Here is a 13,915-nt window from a genome sequence, read left to right as displayed (position 1 = left end):
AGGCGAACAAATCGTTGGATATTCCATTTCCATTTATGAACAATTTGTTTTGGACAATTTCACCGAAGCGGATAATGGAAAGATTTTGAAGGTAAGTAAATATCCTTAATCGGCAACGCTTGGTTCAGCTACTAAACAACAAGTAGATTACAGTTTTATGACTGCTATAAATCATATTATGCTTTGTGTGTGCACTTAATGAAATCCTGAGAGTCTAAACTTTCAAAGGATGTGCCGCATGACTGTATATTTTAAAGATTGAATGTTTTAAAGTTACAATGACTTCAGTGATCCTTATCAGGTTAAATATTAGAAAATATAAAAAATAATTCAGAATTTTTTTTATAAACCAATACTTAAAGTGACATCCTAACGCAAACACCAAATCTAAATCGAAGCCACAATGGTTTGAAAATAAAATTTTTAATGTTATCTAAATGGGACATATCATGAAAGTCTGACTTGCTTAAGTGCTATAATTGGGTCCCCAGTGCTTCTATCAACCTAGAAAATATGAAAAAGGACAACCCAGTAACTTCGTTTGGGCAAACCATTCTCTGCAAGCATGTGAAAAAATAGGTCATTGAAATTTGTCTCCCCTTGTGATGTCAAAAGGGGATCTTATTATAATACCGCCGCTTAATCTGCACTATCCAACCATGGCACTGCCATTTAGTGCAGAGGAAAAAAAATTGACAGCACAACTAAATTTAAATTTCAACAACTCACAATCATGGCGATTAGTGTTTGCATTTCATCAGCCTATTTCCATTTAAAAGGACACCCAAAAACGGTACATTTTTGCTCACACCTACAATGTGGCAATTTTCAATGTTATAATAAATTACAGTATAAGGTATTTTGAGCTTCACATATGTACTCTGGGGACACAAACTATTTATTTTATATCGTAAAAAATGTCCCCTTTATTTTGCAAACAAATAGTGTCTAATAGCATTATTACACAGCCTGATCAGCAAGCAAAAACTGCACTGAGCTTGAGGATGAAACAGTTGTGATACTCCTCCAGTTCAAAGCACTAACAATTAAGCTTTGTCGTTTCCACTTCAGTGATTCTAGAAATCGTCTGTGATTCTTTGAATCCGAGAGCCGGTGGAATTAATCTTGAGCAAAAACAAGAGAAATACTTTTTAAAGTCAGTGAACTGAGATCTATTTAAGCTTCATCACTTCGGCCGGACGGTGGTACGGCTCTTGACCGCTCGGCCCCGCTGTATGTTTAGATGAACAAGCCCTGAATCCCATTTTCCAGCTCAGAGCTCCTCTGACAGACTGCTAATCAATCTGACAAGATGTTGTCAATGTTGCTCTTCTAAAATGCTCCCTGGCTCACCCTCCAGTCCCTTAAACAAAACTAATGGGTTGTGATGTTGGCTCTGCGATTTCGAGTCTAATTGATGTACATTTTGCAGATCTTAAGAGAACTGTAGCCGCCGTCCGGCATGGCCCATCCGCTCTACTGACACTGGGTCAGGATTCACGTACACGTGTGATTATTATACTGGCACTCATTAGGGAGCATGTCGCCCTGCTTTGAGGAGTGCGCTATGAATTACAGCCATACACTTCCTGGCATCTTAAAAAGGCCTGACTGTCATAGGCCGCCACCAGCCTCCATGTCCACCTCTGCCCTGCACTGTGATTAATTGTTCACGATGGGCAAGAGGCCACCGATGCCAGCTGCTGGTCTGGGTTTGTTGAATTATTATCATGGGCGTATTCTGCCGTCTCTGCCCTGTCATTCACAAGTCCTTGAGACATGAAACAAGTTAAGACATATGTTTGGATTTGTCTTTTATCTGTTGATTATGGTTTGTTCCTTTTATGCCATCTATTTATTTGCTTCAATTTTAAACCTGTTCAATTGCTAAATAATATTATAAATGTGTTTTTATAGCTCAACTGGTTGAGCATTGCATTTTCAGCGCCAAGACCACAAGAGTTTAATCCCAGGGAACAAACCTACTGATAAAATGTAGCTTGAATGCACTGTAAGTCGCTTTGGATTAAAGGATCAGCCAATAAAAAAAAAAAATTTGACTGAAAATACATTTCTAAGCTGCAGATATTTTAATAAATCCTGATTGTTGGAAAAGTAATTTTCTTAATTTCAACGAGGCACGCTTGGCTCTTTTTGCACAACAAAATGGGAAAAAGTGTGCGCTGAGATGGAAATGTATTAGCTGGCATCAGTTAATGTGCGCATTATTCATTTTTGGTGAGCATGAAAAATGATTTAAAGAGGTTTGAAATTGCAGCTGTAAAGCCTGATTGCACCGAGCCAAACTTGTTCATTTTATCCTTTAGGGGTGCAGAAGGGTGTAAGCTGCTCTCTGGACAGGGTATACAGTAACAGCTGTGCTCCTCTCACAAGGGGGGCGGACACTAGGCCGGGCTGCGGGCTGCCCGGAACAGATGGAAAAATACATCAGAGCTCGCTCACTGTTATTAAAAACACAATATCCTATGCTTTCTAAGGTAAAGAGGGGTTAGTAGGGCGGGTTGATATTGAATAAAACCGGTCTTGAGTAATATCAGGTCTTCCAGAAATCAGAGAAAGGTGAGAAAAAATTTAGACATTGTATTTGTTTTGTGTGCCTTCTTGTGGTCTTTCCTATTCTCTTTCTCTCCCCACCACCCCTCTTTAGCTCAGTGAGGGCAGCGAAGAGGAAACCGTGCCAGTGGCATATGGCCTGCCACTGCGCTAAACATCCATACTAAAGACAGGTCCATCAGTCACAGCTCTGGCCGTGAGAGAGGCGAGTATGGGTGCCTGATAGATGGTGTTTAGTGCTTACCTGCTGTTACGACATCACCGCTGAAACACTGCGCTTCCCCCAAAAGCCCACGCCGACAGCGGAAACTGCAAAGCGTGAAATGCCACGTCTGGAAGTGCGTACCAAGTCGGCCGAGTTACAACAAATAATAGATAAGCTATTTAAACCCTCAGTTAGGGACCCTGGGTCGGAGCCTCACACACCACTAATGCGCAACGTCCGCCACGGGACGAACGTATAAGAAAACGCAAGTGTGATGCTAGCAATTTAAGACAAAATGTTTCCATTGCAAGAGTGGACACCAAATTGGTTGGAAGATTGAGGCAAATTGGGCCATTCTTTGCAAAACCTTTCCTTCGTAAGGTTCGCCTTTGTTCTTCCGTGGGCCTGGTGTTTTTCTGCCAAATTTAACAGACGGCTCGGAGGGTAAAGGGGGTCCAGCCCGCTACTGCCTTCTGCTGCTGAGCAACTACGCAGCAAAGACGAGTGCTCAGATCCCTGCTGTCTGTGTCACAAAGTGAAAATCCTTTAATTGGACCTTTATTTTTACATCTAACATTCTTTGTCCGATTTGCTGGATTTTAAAAATGAAATTGGACTTTTAATCTTCAATAACATTGATTGTCTCCAACACCCTGTCAACTATTTAAAAAATTATTTTATATAAGATTTATAACATACAGTATAAAAACAGTAATTCACTTTTAATATCAATTTTCAGTGATCTAATATATAAAAACTTTATAAATTACTACTTTACAACTAAATTAACCTTTGCATGCAATTTTAATAAAAAAGAAAGCAAATTTAAATCAAATCTGACTGAAGAATACAAATAGACCAACAAAATTCTGCAGTTCTATAATTAACCACTGGGGGCAGTGGTGTCCAAGAAAATGAAACCCCTTGCAAAATCTCGTGTGTTGAACAAAAGGCACATCTCCAAATACCTCTTCACCATTGTAAAAGGTGTCTTGTTATTCATTATTCATTAGAGCAAATATGTTTTAAAATAATTTACAACTGATGTATAGAAGAAAAAAAATCATCCAGTTATTGGGCAAGAAAAAAATAACAAATATATAAACTAAAGTTAATTTTAGATTAATATTATAATAAATTTGACTAATTCAATTTATAATAAAACTTCAAATAAAAATAAAAACTACCAAGACTGAATCTCGTATATTTTACAAAAGCCTGAGTGTTTGTGTGCACAACACAGAGGAAGGATACAAGAGGAGGAAGTGTGTGATATAATTAACACTATCTAAATAATAAACAGTCTAACTGAAGCCAACGAGGCTCTGTTTTTTTGTGTTAATGCACTATTAGATTTACAAACATTTAAATGGGTCTAATTAATGCCTCACTCACTGTGTTCATTTTACTAAAAAGGCCAATTATGCAGATGGATAACATCAGAGAAGGAGCATTTACATGTAAAATCAGAAAGCCATTTACTAAATGAGGATTCTTTCCATCTGTTGGTTTAATATTGTAATTTTGTACCCCTGCATGTTTGAAGATATAAGATGAAATGATGTTTCTGAAACGAGCAAATAAATTATTACAATTTGATCTTATAATGCTAGACAGCATATAAAATATCTGGGGTGCAGTTATTGCTTATGTAGCCCTTAAAATTATCATAAAATATTATTCTTTTAATAAAAAATATTTAAATAAAAATAATAAAGGAAAGGTAAATATTTAAATATTTCTTTAAAAAGATACATTTTTATTTTTTTTATTAGAAAGAAAATAAAAATTAACTTTATTTACTTAAATGCACTCAGTCATTTGCTCTTCATAACCCTGTGAAAGATTTCCATGTTTATTTCTGTTCACTTCACTGGCTAATCTCTTCATTAATAAGTCATAATTACAGACATTAAATAACCACAACAGATTCTCTCCGACTGAATGCTAAGCATTGCTAGTCAAGCGCTTAACTACCTCATATTCACCCCTGTTCCACCCGGTGGAATCCATAGATTGTAAATGAATTCTGATGATAAACTCCACACAGGCTGGGCCCCTGCATCAGGGCAGAGAGAGGCCACAGGGCACATCATCCTCTTGACTTTCTGCACACCCTTTGTTTTTTTTCACTCAACAAAGCGATCAAGTGGCATATCGCACATGACGGGATGTAAAATACATTCATTTGCATGAATTTAGAGAAAGCTTTGACTTTGCTTTATGTGTGTGACTGACCGACGACTCCATAAAATTCACTTTAGCAGCGGGGGTTCAGAGACCTCGCTAAATACTGCGCCAATACTCCTGTCAACAGCCTGTCAATCATCAGAGGGCATGTGAGGTTTATACTAGCTGTAGATGTATAGAATCTGTAAAGAACCTTAATAATAATTACAATGGGTTGTTTTTAGTATGGAAATAATACATGGGTAAATAATCAGTGTGCACAAACATTTTAAATTAATATAATATATTTTATTATAACTACTTATGGATAAGTAGATCAATTCCTAAATTTTCAGCACTGAAATATTTATATTTATGCATTTGACATATTTTTATTTAACCAAAGCGACTTACAGTGCATTACAAGCTATACATTTTTATCAGTACTATGAGGTCCCTGGATTCAAACCCATGACCTTCTGCACTGCAAACGCAATGCTCTACCACTGAGCTATACAGGAATTATATGAATAAAGTGAATGCGCATTAGAAGAGATGTAACCACAATCTGCCTTACAATAAACAACAGATCAGTGTCACTCCTCCAGTTGTCCTGGTTTCACAGTCCATTAAATTATAAACAACACAATGGTCCTGAGAAAGGAAAGGAACGGACACAAATCAAGGGTTTGTCAAAGACTTTGAGGGATCGAGATACTTTAGTGCGACAGCTGAATTTTCTGTCTAAAACCTCTGATGAGATGCCGTATTTATACCACAATAAGTACAGGGCTAAATAAAGAAGATAAATGAGATGGAAATTGGAGAACTGTGAGTTTGGAAAGGCATGGAGAAAAAACTGGAAGATTATTTAGTTGTCTAAATCTATAAAAACATGTTTCATTTTTAATAAAACATTTACCTGATGGGACTCTTCATACAGTAGCGTATCAAATAAGCGTAAAAAAATTTTTTTAAGAGAAAAACGTTTGTTAGAAAACAGATTAATTAAAATATAGTAGAAGTTTAATTTTATGTGATTTATAAATTTTGATTCCAAATCAGAAATATAAATTTTCTGATTTTTCTGATAAAATGCTAAATGAATAAAAAAATGTTATTGTACTCTTTAATCAAATTTTGGATACAGTACCTACACATAAGGTAATTATTATTCTTTTAATTTCTTTCAGCAGGACTTTTTTTTAAAAATTCAGTAGAAATTACAGTGTTACTTGCAGCTGGTTTCCGGTAATTTACCGTAGATTTAAATGTATGTTATTTACTGGCAACATTTTGTTCAAAGTTAAATGAACATTAAACATTTACAAGTCTTTGTCTTTACAGAGTAAAACTAAAATAACAGCATCAAAAGCATTCTGGGAAACAAAATCTGAGGCAAAAAACAGAAAAAGGTTGATGATGATTTCTGGTTCCCAGAATGCTTTGCATGAGGCTGTTATTGTATAGTTTTATTCTGTAAAGATAAAGACTTGTTAATATTTAAAATTTATTTAACTTTGAACAAACTCTTGCCAGTAAATAACATAACTTTAAATCTACGGTAAGTTACCGGCAACCAGCTGAAAGTACTGTAAAAAAATTCAGTAGAAATTACAATGTTATTGCAGCTGGGTTGCCGGTAATTTACCGTAGATTTAAATTTATGTTATTTACTGGCAAGAGTTTGTTCAAAGTTAAATAAATTTTAAATATTAACAAGTCTTTATCTTTACAGAATAAAACTATACAATAACAGCCTCATGCAAAGCATTCTGGGAACCAGAAATCATCATCCACCTTTTTCTGTTTTTTGCTTCAGATTTTGTTTCCCAGAATGTTTTGCTTGATGCTGTTTTTTTAGTTTTATTCTGTTAAGACAAAGACTTGTAAATGTTTAATGTTCATTTAACTTTGAACAAAATGTTGCCAGTAAATAACATAAATGTAAATCTACGGTAAGTTACCGGCAACCCAGCTGCAATTTCTACGGATTTTTTTTTCTTGGAACAAATTTCCTATATACCATTTAAGGACTGGCTTAGCTACCAACACATGTATGTAAACCACAAACACACACACACGCATGCAAAAACAGACAAACACATATAAGATACCAGCAGGACTGGTGCAGAACAGCTGCACAACATAAGCAGAGTGATGCACGGGTAAAATGACGGAAACAATGTAACTGTTGAGGTGCAGGCAGAAAAAATAAGTCCTCATCCCTTCGGCTCAGCTAGGAGGACTAACATATTTTTAAATGCTCAAAGGTGCTATGCTTGCCTGGTGGCCCAGTCAGATGCGAGTGGGGCCAGAGGACTTGTGTTTTCCCTGCATCACTGGACATCAACAGCATTAAACACAGGACGGCAACGTTGTCTTCTGGCGCTTTCGTGGGGCCTGTGCCGACTCAGCATGGTCTCAGACTTACTCAGCAGCCACACCTTTACACCAGACTCACTCACACGTAAACACTGGCGACCATACACAGAAGCTGGCCTGCTATTCTTGTCACTGACTGACTGCACTCCATGGCCCTTCCAGCTCGAGTGATGCTAAATAAAGTCCACAGCATGATGCACAGACTGGTGTGGGGATGAAAGCAGAAAAAACACAGCAAAATATTATTGACCTTGTGTCTCTGTGTTTGGCCCTAATGGTACTATTTCCAGATAAATTCGTTATGGGACAGGTCATATGAGGAAATGATAGACACGTTCTGTGCAGGTCTGATGAAGTTTTGCAGAGAATCCAGAAGATGGCAACCTATGGCTGATTCACGTGCCTGATCATTTGTTTGTGTTTATCAAAGCGTCAGTCAATTTTTTTCTATATGTTGATACCAGGGGAAAATGCACAGGTAAATTTTGTTAATAATTCATGTAAAAGCTGCACTATAGCTATTCTGTTGCAATCGAATAATCTTTTTGGTTTACTTTTTTTGAACAAGCTTGTGGGAATAACTCGATTTGACAGCTTTAGTGTATTGAATTATCTCTCTATACATGTTCGAATATTACATAAGCCTAGGACATTTTTAGCAATATCCAAGTGGAAGATACATTTATTTTTCATCCCTGCTGAATTAAGATTTCACAGCTACATGCACATGCACACACAATTTGGTAAACACTTCATCCAAAGCGGCTTACAGTACACACATGCCCCCTATCTACCCTAGGTTCAAACCCATGATCTTTGCGCTGGCTTACAAGCATCACAGTCACTTTAAAAATTGGAATAGTAAACAACTTAATATTTCATATCCACAAACATCTCCAAAGATTGTTTATCCTATCGCATGATCTGCATTGTCAAAGGATTTTTGGTGAGATTAATGGCCGGATAAAAGCACAGTGATGTAAAGTTGGACTGGATTGAAATGAATTGAGACCTCAACCAGCCACCTCGATTTTTTCAATAAAGCATCTCCAAGCCAAACTCAATAGCTGTAATTGCAAAGAGATTGCAAGTGTGTATAATTACACTAGATTGGACCATTTATGGCATTCAGGTTCACGTCTACTGTAACTAACATATGATGGTGTTGTGTGCACTTCTGTGCACCTATCTTTAAAGAACAGGCATAATAATGTATTTATAGCTAACAAAAGGAATGTTCACGGTCCTCCTCTGAGAAAAAAAGAGGATCGAGGCAAAGAACGACAGTCGACAGTCGAAAAGCCACTTGTGATCACAGGCCAATGGAAACTCAACGCCATGAGACGTGACCAAATTAAAGTGAAGCTTTTCTCTGCTGGACTCTTTCTGCATCAAGACACTCTGGTTTAAAAGCAGGCTGGAGATGCAACACGCCGAGAAAGAGACTCTCATTAAAATAAACTCAAGGAGGACATTATTGGGTGAAAGATGATGAGGAGAAAACCAGCTAAGACCATCATAAGCGTCCAGGGTGGTCCAGTGTGGTTTATGTTGGTGGACCATTAGCGTTGCTAGTTGATCAAAAAAAACGTACAAGACTTCATCTTCCTTGATGGGGACACTAGCATACAATTTAAATACAATAGAGCACAACATATACAAGATGAATGAACCATAAAAGCTCATCTCCATTCAGTTCATGGGTAGTGCTCATAATGTGATGAAAACATCATCACGAGTGGCACATTGCTGTCTGGGGACAAGAGATGACAAGTGGTGCCGCTTAGGATCAAAAAATGACACTGCACGCCAGATCTAACAGAGCCGAATCATTTGTGTGTAAAAACATTTACAGAACTTTCAATTGATCAGCCATTCTGATTGGTACTTTCATCAAAGCCAGAACACCTAATGGGGGATCTCGGTACAAACACTACAATTATCTCCAGGGCATCTGTACGCGTTTGTGTCCACAGCTGAGAGCCGAGCGCGCCCCGGCCCGGTCCGTAGGTTCATGCGGGCTCTGACCTGCGCTGCCACCCCGGAGTGTCACGTTTGATGCTCTTGGTAGGATCCATCATGTGGTTGGCAGGCTGGCTGATAAACAGACCCGTCCCACGGGAGAACGTGTGTGGATGTACGTATGCGTGTGTGTAGGCTCTCCAACAGCTGGGTGGAGGAGCTGAAGAGTGGTGGAGCTTGCAGATGTGAATCTGGAAGCGACAGAAGGTATCGCCGTACACATGTTTGTTTTTCTACCTCTCCTGGAGGAAAAAGGAGGCCCTTGATCTGGTGCGGAGCAAAACAGTTAGCTTTTGTTTCAAGAGATGAAAACCAGTGTCGCTGTGAGGAGGGGTCGGAGAATGAAAGAAGGAGAAGAGGAGGGGGCCCGGAAACTGAACGCGAAGACTGGGTGGTCACTCGCAGCCTGCCACGACCCTTGACCTGGTGTACACATGATCAAGGGTGGACTCTCTGAAATACTGTTACACAACCAACAGTTAGCACGAAAGCCACTAGATCAGATGTAGCAAAAGGATTTCTCGCCTTGTCTATCGATTTCTGTTTTTGCTCTCTCCTTATCTTTCTTGATGTGACCAGTGAAGAGAGTAGGTGACTTGTATGTGGGAGATTGAGACGTTGAACGTTCTGCTGTCAGTTCCTGTGTAACATTTCGTATGTTTCAGAAATCCTTCATGAAAGTTATGAGAGCAGATGCTGTATTGTCATCCTAAATCAAATCTTTCTCTTCTAGTTATATTGATTGAGGCGCTAATAATCTACATAAACATCAAGAAAATGTCATGCATTTTAGATGATTCTTTTCATTACATGTCAGGTTTACATAAAGGCATTTACATATAATATTTCATTTACAGAAAATACTCTTTGTAGCACACATCAACAATCAAACTTATTGCAAAAGTCACTGGGGGGCGATTTGAGTGGAAATGAATTCTGCTAAAGAAATTCATTTAAAGAAATGCAATCGGATAACAACATACCAATAAAATCTGTGTTAAATGCAGTTTCCATGCCAAAACTCCTGTTCATGTAGGTTGGTATGAATGGCAGATTGCACCCCAATCTGATGTTATCTACTGATCACAGTTGATGTTCCCGGACTGTTTGTGTGGAGCGATGCTGTACTGTTTTATTGCGCACAAACATCTTTGTTATATAAATTATTATTTTTATTATTTTAAATTAAAATGTTTTAGCTGTTAATTGTGCCAGGCATATCGTAGGCCAAAAATTATGTCCTGAGGGCTTACTTGAATAATATTTCTTTTTAATGCCTTATTAAAAGTCTTATACCGGTTAATTTGTGACTGTTATAGGTACTGATATTTTTAAATGCTGTATGTGTGTGAATGTGTATATGTGGACAAAAGTATACATGTGGTTATGTTATATGTATGTTAAACTTATTTATGTTATATTTGGTGTATTTTAATTGTACATATGTTTTAGCACTTTTGTGGGCCCCAGGAAGACTAGCAACCACATTGTGGAAGCTAATGGAGACCCAAATAAATAAACAAATGCATCTTGGGTTAGAATCAACCATTACCACCATTTGAGGTGGAGAACAATGGAGAAAAAAAAACTTATTTGGCAATATAGGCAAAGCAGACCAGGAAATATTGTTTTTCCAAAAAAAAAAAGGAATCAAAAATAAAAGTCATACATTGACTACAGTTTTAAGTTATTATATTTTGATGATTTTTGTTTTGAACAACAGCCATTTTCCTGGGCCTTGACTTAGTAAGATTTGCACATGTGTATTTTTTACATGCTTTCTTAAAATTTTCCCACGCACCTGGAAAAGACGAGCGCGTTGCACTGCATCGCTTTCATTATGCATAGGCTTATGGTAATTGTCAAAAAAGTTTTTCCCACTTGTCATCCTGGCATAATGTTGTCTATCCTTTTTCTTACAGTTAAAATCAAATAAAATGAAAAATACACTGCTGTGGACGTTGATTGCTTCATTAATGTGTTTTACTGTGTTAATGGAATAAGGATGCGAGTAGGATTCGGTATTCGGTTTCGGATTCTGCCGAATCGTAAAAGGTGGATTCAGTGTTCGGCCGAACCCAAAAAATCTGGATTCGGTGCATCCCTAATTTTTTTACAAATTACTTTTCTGTGAGCTACATTCTTTTTTTTATTCATGTGCCCTCATAATCTTGAATCAAAAACGTAAATCTCCTCGAAAAGATCTCTTTTTATTTCAGGTCATGAGGAATGACTCGAGAGCGGGGTTCGGGTAAATATGGCAGCGATTACCAAATAGCAATATGACCCAACTTCCAACAATCCGATCAGTTCTCGATGGACAAATTTTAAGTCCCGCCCTACCATTTTTCTCATTTTAAAAGCTGTTTCACATGGATAGCCTATACCTCATGTGGGGAATATAAGACAATGGTGACTTTAACCTAATATATTGTACACAGAATGAGCTGGTTTTGCACAAAAATGAATCACGATTTACAAAATGGTTAGTAAATTAATACTTATGTACTGTATGTACAAAATAGGTATATGCTCTTTAAAATAAAGAATGGTTCCAGTAAGAACCTAAGGTCCACATAACCTTCAAAAGGTTGTTTGTAGTGGATAAAGGTTCATCAAATTATAAACAAGTATTAAAGAAATTTTTCTGGGACTAAAAGGTTCCTTGGGGTACCAAAGGTGGTTCTTCTAAGGCATCACTGTGAAACATCATTTATAGCATTTTTATTTTTAAGATTGTAGTGAATTTGCTTGGCATGATCCAAGGTTTTGTTGAAGCCCTTACAAAACATAACTGACAGTATGAAATTGCAATATCATTTATATCAAGGTATAACTTATATTGATGTACTATCATCTTTACAGTATATGCTACTGCCAGGTAGTCAAATGTAAATTGGTACTTTATGGTTAGCAGAGCTCTTTCCAAGTGCTATCTTTGACACATACACCTCAATAACCTTCAAACATACAATATATTCTGTGATTATACATAGCCATGAGCGTTTTTTTCGGGAATCGCAGTGATGCTGTGGGTGTGTGTGCTGGCAGCCGGAGTGGTGGCAGCCCGTTAGCATTTTGCCTTGACGACTCCATCAGCCCGGTCTCAAGGTAGCTGTCAATCAGAATGCATCATTTAATTCAACAGCACTCCAAGGACTTTTCCTCCTGCAAAGCCCATGACAGCACAGCTACGGCTCTATTCACTGATGTGCACAGTTGTATTTGCAACGTTCTGATAATTAGAGCGGGCGAGAAAGAGAGACAATGCGAGGGGTGAGAGCAGAAAAAAGCAACAAGTCTGAAGACGGTTCGTTTTCGAAAGCGACTATTCCTGCACGGTGGCAGAATAACAAAGACAAGGCCGTATTCATGCTCTTTGGAAGGACCCGAATTCATTCGCAGCTCACTCTAATTAGATTAATGGTGTTGTGGCATACAAAGCGGGCCCACTTCACATTAGATAGCATACGAATTAAGACAAACACTTATTTCAGTTCCAGGCAAAGAAAAGCAGTGGCCAGGGTAGTTAGCGTAGCCCTTTATGGTGCAATGAGATGTTAATTGTCGGCCATTACCCCTAAACTGCTTGCTTGTTGTATTAATCACAGCGCTAATTGATGCAGAGATAGAAATGTAGCCATGGGCGCCAACGTGAAGGAGAGAGAGTTGTAGATAGCAGATAAAGGATTTATCGGGTGAACCATATGGAGATGGCACGGCTTTGAAAACCCCTCAACATGCCTGGTAGCACTACTTTTAAATTCAGTGCCGCTGAAGGATTATTAATTTTTTTAGTAACATTTTTAATTTAAGAGAAAGACACTTCAAAAGACTGGTGATGCATGAATACCAGATGCAGCGTGTGTATGTGTGTGTGCATATGTGAACAGTAGTCAACATACAGTTGTTGTGTAGAAACGATAGAAACAAAGAGCAGACTGTGGTTATCACAGAGATAACCTTCTTTATAAAAGAAGAAAATGGCACATTGATGGTTGACATTTAATTGAAGCAGTAACAGCAGTACTCCTGTGGTGTGACATGCCATCCTTCATCTCAAACTATTTTAAATAGCATTTTTCTAGTTGTAAAATTTATCACATTAATTACCTCACAATATGGACTATTTACGCTTACATATTTGTCACACAGGGGTGCTATTTCAACTGCAAACATGCACATTAAAAATCAAAAGATGATTTAAAATGATAAAAGGCTTGCATTGGTCACCTGATGTAATTCATATTGCATCTTATTTACATTAAACATGTTTTCATCACCATTCAAATCATGCAAATTGAAAAAGCAAACTAAATATATATGTCCAATGGAAACATGACAATTTTGCAAAAACTGGCATTGATCGCAAAAATTTTTTACACTCAGGTGAAGTGTTTTTTTAGTTAGTTGAAAAATGAATATATTGCAAAACTGCAATGGAAACTTTTTGGCATTTACAGGTTACATGATCATTTGGTTGGAGGACAAAACAGAAGAGGTGTGTTCGTCGCAAGAACTGACAAGCGCATGACGTTAAAATATCACAAGAGTGATTTG

The sequence above is a fragment of the Misgurnus anguillicaudatus genome, chromosome 17 (assembly GCF_027580225.2).
Source record: "Misgurnus anguillicaudatus chromosome 17, ASM2758022v2, whole genome shotgun sequence".
Lineage (NCBI taxonomy): Eukaryota > Metazoa > Chordata > Actinopteri > Cypriniformes > Cobitidae > Misgurnus > Misgurnus anguillicaudatus.
The sequence above is the reverse complement of the archived record's forward strand: the minus strand, read 5'-3'. Positions refer to the sequence as shown.